Genomic DNA, 9,633 nt, shown 5'->3' on the forward strand with positions numbered 1-9,633 from the left:
ATATTGTGATTTTTAGATAGCATGCCAGCATTGTGGAAGTTAAAAAAGTCATGCTGAGGGTGATGTGTAATACAACAGTGTCAGCTTCCGGTGTGACATATAACAAACATGGTGCCAGCATTTTCTAAACACTAATAATGGGTGGGGATGCGGGGTTGGTAGAGCAGCTAACATTCTGCTGCTCCATCTATGCCCAGAGTATGCTCTGCACTCTGAGAGTGTGGTGTAATGAATAACCGGTATATAATAATAATAAAACAACTTCATAAAAAAAATCATAAAAAATCATAAAAAATCCATAAAATCAATGCATGACAGCAGATGATTTTATTGTGGCGACCACAAACAAAAGAATGTGTGGGAAACTGATGTGTGGTCTGTACACGGTTACTAATGATAAGGGTAAACTGGCCGATGAAAAACTGGTATGTGCAACTGCAATAGAAAGATGGCAGAACAAAAACAGACACAGGTTTAAGTTAAGTCAGAGGTCTGTGAGCTATAATACAGTGACACAGCCTGCAGTGTGATTAAGTGTCTGAGATTTCACTGTGCTGGGCCATGGAGCAGATAATGCTTAAAAATCAATGAGAAATATTTCAGGACAGAGACAGAGACATAGTAATACCAGACAACTCGTAAACACCCAAAGAAAATACAAACTGAAAAATTACATGTATTCATCCAAGCCAGTCATATATGGCAACTCTTGAACTCTCCTGTATATAAGCTCCTGTGTGGGAAGCATTTCCTCGTCTCTGACAGAGATGACAAAACATGCAGTAAATTTGTACTTCGGAGTCAACTCAGCCTGCAAAATCATGCCAAAGAAAAGAAATCAAAACCCAGAAAGCTGATATGATTTCGCAATTTTCACAGCATGATATCTGCAGCAAGCTGCAGCTCCAAGTTACGGAGAATAGCTTTTTCACAGAGACATTTCCTGCCTTCCAGATATTTGCTGGTTCAAATACAAAGACATGGTTTATTGTGTGGGGATCTTAATTATTTTCCTGGCAATCTCTATTACTGAATGATTCATATTAATATTGTTCACTATTCTTTGGATGCAAAAATTAGGAGGAAATAATGATAGGACCCAGGGATCAAATACTAAATGTTGTCAAATCACTTTATGTTTATGTTAAATTTAAAGTTTTGGTAGATGACTTAACTGTTCATGAATTTTATGGAGTTTCACAGTTTCATTTTATGTGAGCTGTTTTAGGATTTAGAGCAGAAGGCATTATTGCATGTGAAGACAGAAACACATTTCTGCTTATTTGGAATCATCTTTGTAATGCTGAACTTCATCTCATCAGTAACGATGAGCCCCAGAACACTGGCGGCATTTCCCACAGAATTAGACTCTGTGTGACAGTAGCTGACTGCGGAGGTTTTTGCCATTTATCTGTAAAAACAGTGCAGGCTGAACTCTTCATGAGTCCTTTTTTACCTCAGCAAGAGTTTGCGTTATGTGAGTTGGATAGAGCTGATCATCAAATAAAAGATAAGAGGAGCAGCTGCTGTAGAAGCAAGTAAAAGCAAACTTTTAGACCCAGTGCAATGAACAGTTTATTATTCTGCTGCTCCGTCTGTTTCCAGAGTACTACCCAGAGTACCCTCTGCTCTCTGACAGTGTGGTGCAATAAATAAACGAATGATGAATGCGTTCCAGCAGCGCTCCATTTAGGGGCGATATTGGATTTTTGCCAAAATCCAATATGTTGATATTTTTGGACTCATTTTGGCCAAATGTCAATGCCCATTATGATCTATGCACATATGTTTTTCTACCTAATTGCAGAAAACATCAAGTCTCTCCTTTAGCAGAATTAACATATTATGCCTAAAATGTGCACATTAATTGGGCAAAAAATTAAAAGACCTAAACTTAGGTTAAATTTTAAACAAAACTGTAAAAGTCCTGCCAGTTTATCAGGCTTGGATGATGTTCTCCCTACAAGACAATCCTGATAACAGCCAAAACAAGGGCAAAATTGATGTTTTTCAACTAATTAAAATTGCATAATTAAAGCATGATCTTGTCTGCCTGTAATATTGTTAGAAAAGTTCATTTCCGCCTGATGTAGGTATTTAATTTTAAAGCCGTTATCTGCTGGTACTAATGACATACCGATATCAACATGCATCACTACTCTTAATGAATGGTCCAAAAAAATCAATACGTGGTGGTAGATGTTAATATTGTGGCAGGTCGCCACAGATGAATGCGTGGGAAAACCTGGCTTGACTTTAAACTCAGTGCTGCTGAGTCATTTTCGCTATCGCTTCCCAACCATGATACTTAAGCAGGGGCGTATTGATCAAAGGCAAACTAGAATGAAAAGTAGTGAATTTGTGCTGTTACAAGTTTTATGTAAGAAGCTTTTATCACAGACATTTATTTGATGGAGAGCAACAACAGACACTAAAACCCCGAAAGCACAGCAGGAAATTAATAAACTGGGCTTTAAGAAAACCGAATCAGGCAGATTAACCTCGAAAATGCGCACTGAGTCCTGATAATATTCAGACGAAACACTCATTTAAATATTACAATTGCCATTAAAGAGGTTTAAGCTGGAGCGCTAATTACTGACACAGCAGTGCTTGTCTATGTATTCCTGCTTCATTTTAGACATGAAGAAAAAATGAACATAACATTTATACAAAATACTTGTCAGGTTTTCTAATGAAGATGAAAACCAAGATGAAGACATCAATAGAAATGATTGAACAAAGATTGAATCTAGAATTACAGCTTTACGATTGTTCGCCTCTGCAAACCAGTCAAGCTGCAGTTTGGCTTCTCCTCTTGTCTCTTTCTCGCTCTCTCTCTCTACTTTCATGCATCCTCTCTTTAACGTCTTCTCCCTGTCTGTGTCTCGTCTTTTTTTACTACCTGTGTGAATGGCGTGCTTCAGATTTGCTCTTGTGAGCCTGTTCTCTCCCTGCAGGGGAGCTCTGTTTGGTGACACTTCGTGCTCATTGTGCTACGAGATCAGTTATTTACAAGATACATATTTACAGTCTATCTTTAATGTCATTGTGATTGTTCACCGTGATGTTGGTTGATTCTGTATATGCACGCCTTACAAATATGATCTGTTGCACGTCTGTCCGTCATGTCTGTCTTGGGAGAGGGATCCCTCCTTTGTTGCTCCTGAGTTTTTTTTCCATTTTTTCTATTAATGGGAGTTGTTCCTCATCTGAGTCAAGGGTAAAAGGATAGAGGATGAAGTTTACAGTACACATTGTGAAGACCCTGGGATGAGAACTGCTTCCAAATAGGCCAATCCATCAAAATCGTACGCCTCTGAACCTCTATTTTCCTATTATCAGCGCCAGCAGTAGTGCATTGACAAACAATGACGTCACACTCATGCGTCTATTTTGGGAAACTCACAGCTGGAAGAAGTCATAGTGGAGAAATGAAAATTTCCAAAGCGTGGATTCATTTCAAAAGGAAAGGTTACAACAGTGCTGTTTGTATTGTCTGTAAATTAATAATTTCAAGTACTGTTGGAAATGCCACCAATATGCTGAAACATCTTTCAACGAAACACTGGGGATGCAAAATTAATTGAATGTTGTTCACAATCACAATTTTGGAACATGACTGTCTGCCCTATTGATGTTTCAAATGTGCTCTGCTCACAGAAAACCAACAGCAAATCAAGTGCTTCCTAAACTAACAGCCGTCTCCACTTTTGAAGAGCTGTCGTGCCACTACACATGCACTCTGCAGCACAGCCGGTGAAAGCTTTCCTGAAGGTTGCAGCTGAAGAGGGGCAAAACAAAATCATCTGTTTATCAACCATCATCATCTGCTGTTTGGACACAGGAGAACACAAATCATATGTAATGAGCGCATGAAAGATTTCTGCACTGCAAAGCAACACAACTTATTTGTTAAACCTACTAGAGAAAAAGACCACATAGTGCTGTATGATGAATGCACGAAGGTGTAAGAATAACGTCACTAAAGTTATAGTATACTGTCACAGTTAATCCCTGTTCTTGTCCAGCGTTTAATTAGACATTCATAACAGCGATGCTGCAGTGAATCACAGTACTGTGACTGCTGTAAAAAAGTAAAAAAAATAAAAAATAAAATGTGGTGGATAAATATCCATATAACATAAATTCAGGTGGAAAAAAAAACATATTTTAAGTGTTATTTTGATGCAAAGATTTGGTAATTGGCAGAAATGTAGCATAATGCAAGAGGTTTAGGGAAAATTATATTTATATTTTGTCTCTAGGTCTAGGAGATGCACTGTTGATAATGGCCAGTCTAACTTTGATACAAAGATAGTGAGATTTTTAATTATCATTATTATCAAATACATGATGATAATGTTTATGTTGATCAATATTGACATCACATTTGTTTGTTTTTATGCTTAAGTGGCAAAACATTGTATTGCACTTTCACATTTAGTCTCTCAAAATAAATAATGATAATAATAATAAAAATAACAATAGAACAATACAATACAAACACTAAAAAAAAGAATAATCGTGATCTCAATAGTGATCAAAATAATTATTTTAATTTTTAGCCATAATAGTGCAGCTCTATGTAACTTGAGCTTAAATTCCAAGAATTATGTGTTTGACATTCTGCACACGAGTGTAACTGCTTCCCAACCAAGCAGCACAATGTTGCCATGCAGAATGGCTTAGCAGATTTGTCTTTGACCATGAAAAGCCTCATGAAAATTCATGCTGCACAAATATTCTCTCATTTCATCCACTTAAGATAATTATCAGTCACATGCAATCCTTAACTACACTGTGTCCACACTCAGAGATAATAAAACAGTGGCACTGACCCTGAAAACCTGTGTAGCTCTACCTTTTTTCCCCACACACAAAAAAATCAGGTATCACCATGAGACTTGTTAAAGAATTGGTACTATAAGCAGAATAAGTGATGGCAATGGTATTAATACAGTCTTAATATTTCCCATCCATAATAAGCATATGTGAATAAAACTGTTCATTGTGAATTTTTTTTTTTAAAAAAAGAGTGAAATCCCTTGTATGATTATTATAAAGCAGATTCTAATAAGACACAAAATTGTACTCATGACAGTTGACAGGGTTTCATATATGAATGTTACTGCAAAGAAGCTTTTTTAAATGGATGCTTCAAACACATCTTCAATCCTGCAGCACAGAAAATCGATGCAATCAGCGCACTGTCAAGGTGTGATTGGTGTCACTAACTGACCCGATGTCTCCCCTTCTATTCCTGAGGTACAGCATTGAATAATAGCTAAAAAGGGGTTTTTGCAGAAGAATATGACGTCTCAGTGACATTGACCTTTGAACTTTTGGATAATAAATGTCATTCCTTCCTCATTTCATCCTATTAGACATTTGTGCAAATTTTGGCATGATCATCTTTGTAATTCTAGTCATGTCAAGAAACATTGTTTCGTGAGGACCTTCGACCCTCAACTTATAATCACGGACAGACGCACGGATGGGCAAATGACAGCTGGCGCAAAAGGCATATAAAACTGACTGCAGTGTCATGGCAACCTTTTGCTATAAGTAAATTCAATAAACTCCTAAACAGACTTAAATTACAATCCACCATAAATATCAGAATCATGATTTCACAGCTGTGTGCGATCGTGATTGCAAATCTTAATATAGTTTCAGAACAAACTGCAATCATTTTGTTTCCAGTCCTGCTGTGAGCTCTGATGGACATTCATCTTCAATGTGCCTCACAGCTTCATTTTCCAGAAAGATTGTCTCCTAATGAGTTTTACTTTGTTGTTGTTGTTGTTGTAAGTATAAATTTGGCTAACAGCAAAAAAAAAGATCTGCAGGATCCCATTCATGATTCATTTTTGCTGCTTTTATATTGACAATGCCTCAAAAGCAATCATCACACGCCTCTTACCAAACTGAGCCAAAGAAACACATTAAAGGATTATTTTGACATTGTGGGGAAATAGTCTCTCCGGCTGAGAGTTAGATGAGAAGATCGGTATCGAGTTTCTTATTCAATTCCTCACTAAGTAAGAGAATAAACATCTCCCTAAATGTCAAACTAATGCTGTTACACATAAAAAACTCGAGCTAGCAGAGAATCTGACAAAAGACTGAATGTCCACTTTCCATTAGCAAACAACTTAAGAACTTGACAAAATCTACAAAGCAGAACAAAAAGAGAAAAGCTGAAATGTTGAGAATTCCCATTCATTTTGTCTTGCGTAAAAATATTTGTGCAATAAACAAAACCTCTGCTTGAATTAAGGGAGTTACAGTCAGAAGAACTGAGGACATCCATCAAACAGTCTGTTTAAACCTGTCTTCAAAAGACACCATTCACAAAAACAGCTATTTGAGCTCGCTGACCACAGGAGCTGCTGGTCTACCACTGATTCAATCATATACTGTTTTTGTGTGATTTTGCTGCATCTGAACTAACTCTTTTAAATGCCAAAAGTCACACACTGACACACACACACATGACAGATTGGGGTAGACCAGCAGTTCCTGTGTTCAGCAATGTTAAATCACTATTTTTCTTAATGGAGTCCGACTTTGAAAAAAGCACTGTAACAACTTCAGTTCCCATTTGTAAATCGCTGTCTGATGGGATGTAAAGCAGTAAAAATATCCTCTATATATCCTCGTATACTTTCACTGATATTGAAGTTTTTAGTTGGGACTTTTTTAGTTGGCAAAAATGTTTAGTTGCTGACCCCCGTCCACAGCAGCAGATTGCTTAGCTTCCAGCCTGCTTCTCCAAACTAAAGGTGTGCCGACTGACATCTACTGTAGGTAACACACTGACTATGGATAAATGCCTCATGTAAACCCCTTCCAAAAACAATCAGAACTGTCTCTTTAAATGCAGCCCCATAGCAAGAAGAAACTGAAGTTTAAACATGATTGAAAGCGTGGTAAAGAAACCAATATACCCCTTTATGAAAACCCAGCCTGTTGATGATCAGTGTGAAGACTGTGCCAACACTAACACACTGTCCTTTGATACCAAACCACATCACATAATTTCCTATCATGAGCTCAAACTTTAACAGACAAAAACCTCAATCTGTGTTCAGAGCTCATCACAGCACAAATGTCACCGAAATACCAACACCAAACTCACAAGCCTGAGTTTATCCATCAAACTGCCAGCAATAAGTTTCCATAAGACCATCACACAGACTGTCATCCTGCCAGCGTGCACATCGTTAAAAACTGAAGGAGTTATCGACTCACCGTCAGAGGAGCTGCAGGCGACATGTCTCGGTCCAGAGCCTCCTGAAAACCTGTCTCCATTCAGTCAGGGGTGATCTCTCTCGGGGTTGCTGCACCTTAATGTCGCGTGCATGGGTGCGTGGGGCAACGCAGGTCTGTGAAAACATCATCACTGAATGAGATTTTACTCTCACTTCCAGGATCGCCAGGAGAGTGAAGTTGTGGTGGACTGACAGCTCCCCGGCGGTGCTGCAGCTGCAGTGCTCACTGTCCTGGCCTTGTGTTGTGATTTTGTCCACTCCTTCTCTTCCTTCTTCCACAACTTTTGTTTAATTCCGATTCCATACTGGATCGATTTTAATGTTTGTCGGCTGACTTGCTTATACATGAAGCCACTTCCTTATAATCCATGAACAACAACAACCACTCTTCACTATTTGCTAATGCACGCTCCCCACTACCCAACATTCATTATGGTTGACTCCCAACCCTTGACCTCACGTGTCATGCTTATGCTGCATTCAGGTGCTCCTAGAATAATCTCACTTTCCGAGTAGGGAAATTGTTCTTCCAGGTTTGGTGTGTTCATGAGCGTAAATCTTAATGTGGAAACAGCATGGACGGCACAGAAGAGACTTGTTATTTTATTGATCAGAGCATTTAAACAACACATTGATGACAGTGTGAAGCTTTATATAACAAAGTGCTTTGGTCCCAGACTTGTTACAGTATGACTTTAAGGCACTAAATCTGCCTGCACTTTTGCTATTTTTTATAGTGATTCTTTTATTGCAAATCACTAATTAATGCAATTAACCTTTCATATCTCTATGCTCAATTATTTTAAGTCTCTATCCTTTAACACGTTTTATATCTCATTAAAATAATTTGAATTGCCCTGTTATATAGAATGTGCTGTACAAATAATGCTGCCTTCCCTTCCATACATTTTTTATTAAATTGCCACCAAGGTGAAGTTTTGAGCTCCATGCTCTTTATCAGACAAAATAAGATGCAAAGACACACCTTCAAATACCTACTACGTCAGGTCAGCTGGTCCAAGTTGGCTCCCTTTCACACACACACACACACACACACACACACACACACACACACACACATACACGTATATAAATAGAAACATATATAAACAATGACAGTAAAACAATGACACTCAATGTGTGAATTAATAAAAAGTTTAATAACATCAACATTTCGTTTGCCATGTTTCTGTATACATGACATCAACTTGGTAACTTGTGTACTAAAACTTTTCACGCTGCTGTTTGATTTGAAGGGGTGTTAGTACAATTTGTCCTCGTTTGAAACTAAGTTTTATTTCTCTTAGTATTGTTGATGTTCCAGGATGGTTCAACCAACGCCAGGATGTCAACAAAAGCACATGGTCAGGATTAGAAAGAGAACCACATCATGGTTTGGCTCTACATTTATATGGAAAGTGAACCCTGGGCTTCCAGATGAAAGTCTGAGGTCTGTTGGACACATCCAGCTAGAGAGAGCACCCTTCCCACCCGCCCTAGAGAACTTCCAGCTCCCTAGTTCATGCGGGCTGCCGACGCTGCTTGTTGCAGAGGTGCTGCTGTAGCTGATACAGAAACAGCACTGTCTAGAGCCAGTGTGTGGTTTGTCTGTTCTAGTCTACTGTAGTAACATGGCATTAAGACTCTGTGGAAAAGGACCCCATTCCCTATGTAGATATCAATGACTCATTCTAAAGTAACAACAACACAACAATTATTATTGCCATATTTTTCTATTTTTGCTAAGGCATGACCTATCTACGATAGAGAAGCACTTATCAGCATTGGGAAAAGTTGTGTGATGTTTGGACTGAATGCAGCAGACCACGAGAGGATCTCCACCAACGGCATACGCAGAGCGGCCAGTCAAACCAGAGGGGAGAAATGAAACCGAAAGCGCCGGACAAAGAGAGGGAGGAGAGCCATCATCAGGGTAAGTCTGACCCATGGTTAACCCTTAACATCCTGGATCAAGCTATTGCACTGGATGGGCAAACCTTGTTCAGAGCCAACAGGACACAAGACTCTGATGCAAATTCAAAAATGCACAGCAGGAATTGAATGATGCCATCAGCAGCAACATACCCAAGCAATCAGATGGAATCTTTATAGCAGCTGCTGATTTTAATCAAGTCATCCTTCAACTCCAAAGATGTAGCAGGATCAGGGACAAATTGTAATTTCAGGGTTTTTTTTCCACCTTTGTTTAAAAATGACTTATAAATCTACCTTGCACCATGTACCTTATTTTCAGGTGATTACACACTAAAGGAAACATACTTAATAAATTATATTCAATTAATGCCAAAATATCCCCCTGAATCCTACACACTGGACCAAACCATTTTATTTCTAT

Source organism: Plectropomus leopardus, chromosome 13 (assembly GCF_026936395.1).
Source record: "Plectropomus leopardus strain MGB_pleo_1.0 chromosome 13, ASM2693639v1, whole genome shotgun sequence".
In the NCBI taxonomy this organism is placed as follows: domain Eukaryota; kingdom Metazoa; phylum Chordata; class Actinopteri; order Perciformes; family Serranidae; genus Plectropomus; species Plectropomus leopardus.